The sequence below is a fragment of the Giraffa tippelskirchi genome, chromosome 5 (genome assembly GCF_054371585.1).
Source record: "Giraffa tippelskirchi isolate mGirTip1 chromosome 5, T2T-mGirTip1v1.2.pri, whole genome shotgun sequence".
In the NCBI taxonomy this organism is placed as follows: Eukaryota; Metazoa; Chordata; class Mammalia; order Artiodactyla; family Giraffidae; genus Giraffa; species Giraffa tippelskirchi.
Window position 1 is genome coordinate 95,508,516 of NC_137279.1, and position 8,895 is coordinate 95,517,410.

General features: G+C 44.7%; 1 pseudogene; it reads right to left on the minus strand.

The window, feature by feature from the left end:
* Positions 1 to 6,883: 6,883 nt before the first annotated feature.
* Positions 6,884 to 8,249, minus strand: LOC145506827 (ephrin type-B receptor 1 pseudogene; annotated as a pseudogene).
* Between the last annotated feature and the right edge of the window lie 646 nt (positions 8,250 to 8,895).

Genomic DNA, 8,895 nt, shown 5'->3' on the forward strand with positions numbered 1-8,895 from the left:
CTTTTTAATATGCTGCCTAAGTTTGTCATAACTTTTCTCCATTAGCCTCTTAATCTTTATCTATTAGAGGGCAGACAGAATGAAAACCACAAAGACTAATCAAATTGATCACATGGGCCACAGCCTTGACTAACTCAATGAAACTATGAGCCATACTGGGTAGGGCCACCCAAGACAGATGGGTCATGGTGGAGAGTTCTGAGAAAATGTGGTCCTTTGGAGAAGGGAATGGCAAACCAGTTCAGTATTCTTGCCTTGAGAACCCTATGAACAGTATGAAAATGCAAAAAGATATGACACTGAAAGATGAACTCCCCAGGTCAGTAGGTGACGAATATATTTCTGCAGAAGAGCAGAGAAATTGCCCCAGAAAGAATGAAGAGGCTGAGCCAAAGTGAAAACAACACCCAGTTGTGGATTTGACTGGGGATGGAAGTAAAGTGTGATGCTGTAAAGAATGATATTGCATAGGAACCTGGAATGTTAGGTCCACGAATCAAGGTAAATTGGAAGTGGTCAAACAGGAGATGACAAGAGTGAACATCAACATTTTAGGAATCAGTGAACTAAAATGGACAGGAATGGGCAAATTTAATTCAGATGACCATTATATCTACTACTGTGGGCAAGAATCCTTTAGAAGAAATGGAGTAGCCCTCATAGTCAACAAAAGAGTCTGAAATGCAGTACTTGGGTGCAGTCTCAAAAATGACAGAATGATCTTTTTTTGTTTCCAAGGCAAACCACTCAATATCACAGTAATCCAAGTCTATGCCCCAACCACTAATGCCAAAGAAGCTGAAGTTGAATGGTTCTATGAAGACCTACAAGACTGTTCAGAACTAACACTCAAAAAAATTGTCCTTTTCATCATAGGGGACTGGAATGCAAAGTAGGAAGTCAAGAGATACCTGGAGTAACAGGCAAATTTGGCCTTGGAGTACAAAATGAAGCAGGGCAAAAGCTAACGGAGTTTTGCCAAGAGAACTCACTGGTCATAGCAAACACCCTCTTCCAACAACACAAGAGACAACTCTACACGTGGACACCACCAGATAATCAGTTCTGAAATCTGATTATATTCCTTGCAGCCAAAGATGAAGAAGCTCTATACAGTCAGCAAAAACAAAACCAGTAGCTGACTGTGGCTCAGACCATGAGCTCCTTATTGCCAAATTCAGACTTAAATTGAAGAAATTAGGGGAAAAACCCTAGACCATTCAGGTATGACATAAATCAAATCCCTTACAATTATACAGTGGAAGTGACAAATAGATTCAAGGGACTTCATCTGATAGACAGAGTGCCTGAAGAACTATGGATGGAGGTTTGTAACATTGTACAGGAGGCAGTGATCAAAACCATCCCAAGGGAAAGAAATGCAAAAGGCAAAATTTTTGTCTGGAGAGGCCTTACAAATAGACGAGAAAAGAAGAGAAGTGAAAGGCAAAGGAGAAAAGGAAAAATATACTCATCGAAATGCAGAGTTCCAAAGAATAGCAAGGAGGGATAAGAAAGTCTTCCTCAGTGATCAATGCAAAGAAATAGAGGAAAACAATAGAATGGGAAAGACTAGAGATCTCTTCAAGAAAATTAGAGATACCAAGGGAACATTTCATTCAAAGATGGGCATAATAAAGGACAGAAATGGTATGGACCAACAGAAGCAGAAAATATTAACAGGTGGCAAGAATACACAGAAGAACTATACAAAAAAGATCTTCATGATGCAGATGACTATGATGGTGTGATCACTCACCTAGAGCCAGACATCCTGGAGTGTGAAGTCAAGTGGGCCTTAGGAAGAATCACTATGAACAAAGCTAGTGAAGGTGATGGAATTCCAGCTGAGCTATTTCAAATCCTGAAAGATGATGACTGGTTTGATCTTGCTGTCTAAGGGATTCTCAAGAGTTTTCTGCAATATCACAATTCAAAACCATCAATTCTTCAGCACTCAGCTTTCCTTATGGTCCAACCCTCATATCCATACATGACTACTGGAAAAAGCATAGCTTTGACTAGACAGACCTTAGTCAGTAATGTCTCTGCCTTTTCATATGCTGTCTGGGTTTGTCATAACTTTTCTCCATTAGCCTCTTATCCTTATCTGTTAGAGGGAAGACAGAATGAAAACCACGATCACAGTAGTCACAGTATGGATGTGAGAGTTGGGCTATAAAGAAAGCTGAATGTTGAAGAATTGATGCTTATGAATTTTGTTGTTGGAGAAGAATCTTGAGAGTCCCTTGGACTGCAAGGAGATCCAAATAGTCAATCCTAAAGGAAATCAGTCCTGAATATTCATTGGAAGGACTGATGCTGAAGCTCAAACTCCAATACTTCGGCCACCTGATGTGAAGAACAGATTCATTGGAAAAGACTCTGATGCTGGGATAAAATTGAAGGCAGGAGGAGAAGGGGACGGCAGAGGATGAGACGGTTGAATGGCATCACTGACTCAATGGACATGAGTTTGAGCAAGCTTCAGGAGTTGATGATGGACAGGGAAGCCTGGCATGCTGCAGTCCATGGGGTCGCAAAGGGTCAGACATGACTGAGCAACAGAACTGAACTGAAATTCTTCCACGGAGCAAGTGTCTTTTAATTTCATGGCTGCAGTCATCATCTGCAGTGATTTTGGTGCCCAAGAAAATAAAGTCTGTTTCCATTGATTTCCCATCTATTGACCATGAAGTGCTGGAACTGGATGCCATGATCTTAGTTTTTTGAATGTTGCGTTTTAAGCCAACTTTTTCATTCTCTTTCACTTCCATCAAGAGGCTCTTTAGTTCCTCTTCACTTTCTACCATAGGAATAGTGTCATTTGCATATTTGAGGGTATTGATATTTCACCTGGCAATCTTGATTCCAGCTGTGGTTCATTCAGCCTGGCATTTCGTGTGATGTACTCTGCATATAAGTTAAATCAGCAGAGTGACAATATACAGCCTTGATGTACTCCTTTCCAAGTTTGGAACCAGTCTGTTGCTCCATGTCTGGTTCTAACTGTTGCTTCTTGATCTGCGTACAGATTTCTCAGAAGGCAGGTAAGGTGGTCTGGTATTCCCAACTCTCTAAGAATTTTCCAGTTTGTTGTGATCCACTCAGTCAAAGGCTTTATCACAGTCAATGAAGCAGAAGTAGTTGTTTGTCTGGAATTCTTTGCTTTTTCTATGATCCAACAGATGTTGGCAATTTGCTCTCTGGTTCCTCTGCCTTTTCTAAATCCAGTTTGAACGTCTGGAAGTTCTCGGTTCACATATTGTTGAAGCCTAGCTTGGAGAATTTTGAGCATTACCTTACTAGCATGTGAGATTGTGCAATTGTGAGGTCGTTTGTCATTCTTTGGCATTGCCTTTCTTTGGGGTTAGAATGAAAACTGACATTTTCCAGTCCGGTGGCCACTGCTGACTTTTCCAAAATTGCCAGCATATTGAGGGCAGCACTTTCACCAGATCATCTTTCAGGATTTGAAATAGCTCAACTGGAATTCCAAATAGCTCAACTGGAATTCCATCACCTCCACTAGCTTTGTTCATAGTGATGCTTCCTAAGGCCCACTTGACTTTGCACTCTAGGATGCCTGGCTCTAGGAGAATGGTCACACCATTGTGGTCATCTGGGTCATGAAGATCTTTTTTATATAGTTCTTCTGTGTATTCTTGCCGCCTCTTCTTAATATCTTCTGCTTCTGTTAGGTCCATACCATTTCTGTCCTTAATTGTGCCCATCTTTGCATGAAATGTTCCCTTGGTATCTCTAATTTTCTTGAAGAGATCTCTAGTCTTTCCCATTTTATTGTTTTCCCCTATTTCTTTGCATTGATCAAGTATATACCGCCTTGCTTTGCATTGGAAAAGTATGTAACACCTTTGCTAAAAACTAGCAAGCAGGCATTCTTTCTACCCTGTTCTGATGTCTATGTCAGAAGCTTTCTCTGTCTCTTTTATAGTTTAATAAAACTCCATTACACAGAAAGCTCCTTGTGGTCAAGCCTGGTCTCTGACACTGGATTGAAATCCTCTCCTCCAGAGACCACGAATCCTGATGTAGCACATGTCTCATAGCCATAACCTACAGTCCCCAAGTTGCATCCTAACTCTAAGTCTCCTCTTTTTGTTTTCCCACAGCCACTTCACGTGGCCACTGCCCTCAGACACCAGAAAACTGCATGGCAGATAATTAAGATTTGGAGAAGGAAAGCAAGAACATGAAGGTCATTTATTTCCTCTTCCATATTTAGAAAAACTTTTGTTTTTCTGATCCATAGACCCTTCCTTGTAAACCTTTTTCATCTCCTCTTTCCATCTTTTTGTGATTATCTTTCTGGAGGACCTGTGCTCTTATAGGCACTTGGGATCCTGGGAACTTATATAAAATCTATGAAATCTGTCTGCAGTCCTCTTCCCCCACTTTCTTAACATTACCTTGGCTCCTGACCTCAAGTCTGCACCACTGAACCTGGCTTTGTCACCATGAGTGACTTGAGCAGGAGTTGAGGCTGAAGTCAGCAGGTCTGGACCCATGCAGCTGAAGGGCCCCCATGAAGTTTGCACTGCCCTGATCTATGCCATATGGATGCTTTCTTGCCCTGGGAGGCCTTGGACCTGCCTGCCTGATCTCTTCCTTCCAGATGTCAAAACACTCTCTGCTCATGTCCTTGAGGAATGTTTTTGAGGATGTCAGTGGTGATGATAAAGAAAAGGATTGGAAAGAGCAAGTGTGAACGTGCAGCCTGGGATGAAAAGGTGAGGCAGATGAGGGCATGTGTCTCCATCACGTCCCCAAATCTCTTGTTGGTGTTTCAGAAACATTAGCAAAACACTGGGGACAGCTGTTGAATGTGACCACAAAAGTGGAGACAAGAGGGTGGTAATAATCCATGCAGATTTGAGGATGCCCTGAGCACATCTTCCCAGAGCACAGGTCCCCATCCATAGATGCCCCGGAGATTGTTGGGCTGGGTCCTCCGGCAGTTATACATTCGCAGGGAGGCTGGGGGGGCACTGTGGGGCCACCATGTGTATGAGTCCAGGAGCTGCTGTTCCAGCATGTTATCTTTGAAGATCCCCACTGGTGAGTTCCTCATCTCCCTCTGCAGGACCCAGCTCTGCCCTCCCAACCCCCTAAAGGCATCAGGGAGCATCCCTAGTTCAAAACCAGCTGTGGTGAGAGGTTGGGGTGGACCCATGCTCCCTCGTCCTAGGGTCCTGGGAATAGAGTGGAGGAGACACAGGTGCCCAGAGCTCATGCAGGCAGGGAGTCACCTTGCAGCTCTGCATCCCTGTGGGTGCTCCTTGGTCCTGATGGTCCCAGCTAGCCTGAGAAGGAACTGAGCCTGGGGTTCCTCAGCCACTGGAGCCCTGGGGGTCCTGGGTCTCCTAGGGGCACCATTTCTCAACTGGAGTTGGAGGTTCCATAGATTCTTCTGTGTATGTGTCCAACTCCAACTAAAGAAACACCAGAAAACAAGTCAGTGCAGTGTGTACTTGGGATGCATGACAGGATTCAAGTTACTCGTGTTCCTTTTATTTTTTTATTTCAATTCTTTCTGTCTTTTCTTTGTAAACCCAGACATGCTTTTGCTCATTTTAATTAGATAAAGTTAGCAAGGAGATTAAGGTAAAAGGAGAAATGAAAAATATTTAAATGTTAGGTAGAATTTACAAAAGTGAATTGAACAATGAGGTACAAGAAGGAATGCAGAGAAACACAGACACATCTGAAACGTTCCTCGGATTTCGTATGACTTAAACCAGTCTCCAGATGAGGGGAAGAAGAGCTCTCTTCCTCACCATCTTGAATTGTAGATTCGGGAGATATGGAAGAACATTCTCCAGAAACAACTTCCTTCTCCTTCTCTTCAGATGTCACCAAGAATAACGAATCAGTCAGTATCATTCTCGAATGGCCCACACTGCATCCAGTTCAAACCACTCACCTGTTTCCTGTCTGAATTTATCTCTCCACAGATTTTTCCCCCTTTCATTTTATTTTTCTTCCTACTCTCTCTCCCCATTGAGCCAACAGGCCAATGGGGCCAATCAGAAAACCAGACCAGCAACATGCTCCAGCCCCTGTGGATTTTCCAGGGGCAAAGACTTCCCAGTTCTTTCTTGTTTGCATCTGTTACAGACAAGTGGTTACTTGATCACACAGATACACATAGGTGAGCTCCTGCATTTTTCCCCCCAATTTTTGGTTTCTTTTTTCTTTTTGCAGAAAATGCAAACAAAAGCAAAACAAGGTTTTCAATTGAAGGTACATCTCTTCTTCAATATGAAGACATTAATTGAATTGATTGGATCCCTCATGAAGTGGTCAGCAAGGTCCTTTGACAACTGACAGGACATCTTGAGTCTCAGCAGCTGGGGTTTGTTTGAAGAAAATTCCCTATACAAGTCATGAGCAAAGGGAGATTTATGTGTGGGGAGGGAGAGGGCTCGTGGGGAGGAGGATGAAAGGAGAAAAGAAAAGAACGTCATTGGTGAGGAAGAAAACGAGAAACTGCTTCTGTTTATTCCCTCGACCTCCTTCCCTTTCTTCTTGCCGAAGGATGACTCCAGCCCACCTGGGATGTGAGCTGAGTTCACTCTTGGGGTCTTCGATGCATACTGTTTTGTCTTCACTTCCACTGAATATCACCTTTGTGTATTTTTTATCATTAGATATTTGGTTCCCACGGCATCTTAAATGTGCCTCAGTCACTGAGAAATGAAGGTTGCCTATTAGGAATAGGTCCAGCTTATTCTTCGTTATGAGAATACATTTCTTAGGTGAGAAGCCAGTCTCCCCAGAACATTCCACAGTGGTCAACCTCTGGTTCCCCCTTGAGCCTGGTCTTTTTCCTTCCTCTCCTCCCCACAGAAAACAAGAGTTGTCATGCTATTGCCATTGGTGACTGACTCATCTGGACTCTCATAGACAGGATGCTGTTCAGAATAGTCTTCTGATGACCTGCCAAGGTGACCTGTATTCTCAGGAGGTCTTCTGATGTCATCTGGGTGACCAGATGGAGGGATGTGAAGCCAGCAGTGAGGAAGCTGTCCCTGTACTGGACCATCTTGATGACACTGAGCCAGTCATCCACGGTGGTGAAGGCCGTGAAGTCTGGGATGGAATAGTGGAGCAGGCCCTGGGAAGGCACGATGGTGGTGGAAGCCACAGTCTTGAGACTTGTCAGGTTCCAGATCATCTTGTCCAGGGTATTGACAATCTCTGCAAAGCAGGGCTGACTATTATGGTCCTCTGCCAATAGTCCAGCATGAGCTGGTGTAGAGCAGCCAGGCAGCCCACAGGAGGGGGCAGCCAGTAGTCCTGCTCAGTGGCTTTGACGACATCTTGGTTGGACATGTCTCAGTAGGGTCTCTTTCCAAACGACGTGACTTCCCACATGACAATCCTGTAGTGCCAGAGGACTGGCAGACATGAACTTAAGGTAGACAATGGCCTCCAGAGCTGTCCATCTCATGGGGATGCTGCCTCCCAAGGAGCTGGTGTAGGTAGGATCTGAGGTGTCATCCTGCAGGTAGTGGGAAAGGCCAAAGTCGGACACCTTGCGCACCAAGTGACTGTTGATCAGAATGTTCCTTGCAGCCAGGTCCGGATGCATGTAGTTCATCTCCGCCAGGTACTTCATGCCCACGGGGATGGATCCCTGTCAGCTGGCTCACCATGAACTGTCTGTAATTTGTCTGAGGAAAGAATCCAAAGCGCCATTCTCTGTGAACCCTGTGACAATTATGACTGGCCGGCTCTTGGTGACCACACCCTCCAGGTGAATGATGTTGGGATGGTCATATTGCCCCATGATGGTCGCCTCACTCAGAAAGTCCCGTTGCTCTTTCCTGGAGTACCCAGCCTTCAGCGTCTTGATGGCCACGTAGATTTCCGTCTTGCCCGGGAGTTTCCAATGCTCCTTGTGCACCTCTCCAAACTCCCCTGCTCCGATGACCTCCTCGCTGTACACAGCTTCTTTTCTGTAAGCACGTTTCCTGCTGCAGACAATGGAGATGGCAACCATGAGCACCACCCCAGCTGCCACCGTATACCATGCCGGGCCGCAGGCCATTGATCCGTACAGTGTTGGTCTGGCTCCTGGCCATGGAAGAGTTGAACTTATGGTGTTCCTTCTCATAGTACTGGCTTTCATAGTCCAGGATGATGCCGTTGGGCTGCTCCAGCTGTGGCCATGACAACATCATGCTCCTCATGGTGGCACTGACCTGGTGCATGATGGAAACAGTGGAAGGGGTGAAGCCTTGGACTTCCATCTCCATCGTCTTCTCAGTCTGCACCTTGCCCTCCTGTGGGTAACTTCAAGGTCCACTTGAACAGCATATACTCACTCTCCAAACCCACAATTCTTCTATTTTTTATTCCAATTCTGTCATTAATAACATATAACTTGTTTTATTACAGTTTAAAAGAGTGTCTTCTGTAAACTTTAATGTTTCAATATGCTAAACATATACAATATATATTTTTATTAAAATAGCAATTAATACTTTAAAATCATAAACATCAGGAGGATTTGGCTGGGGGTTAGAAAGGATTATTAGGGGAAATAGAGACTACTGGTGTCTGTCCATTTCTGATACGCAGGTCTCAGGAGCAGTTGTACTGAGTGTAGGATGGGCAGGCAGGTTCCCCTACTCCCTGTGGCATCTGATTTCCTGCTCCTGCCAGGGCCCCAGGGGAGGGGAACTTGGCCCTTTAGTCCAAGATCCCAGAGCCCCCCATTCCTCTGCCTGAGTCTCACTATCCAGGGGACCCATCAGTTGAAGACTGCTGCCCAGATACCCAGGTGGAATTACTCCTGTAGGGCCTTTTTAGACACTCCCTACTAATAGACAACTCTCTCAGCAAAGAGCAGCAAACATACCCAGTGCC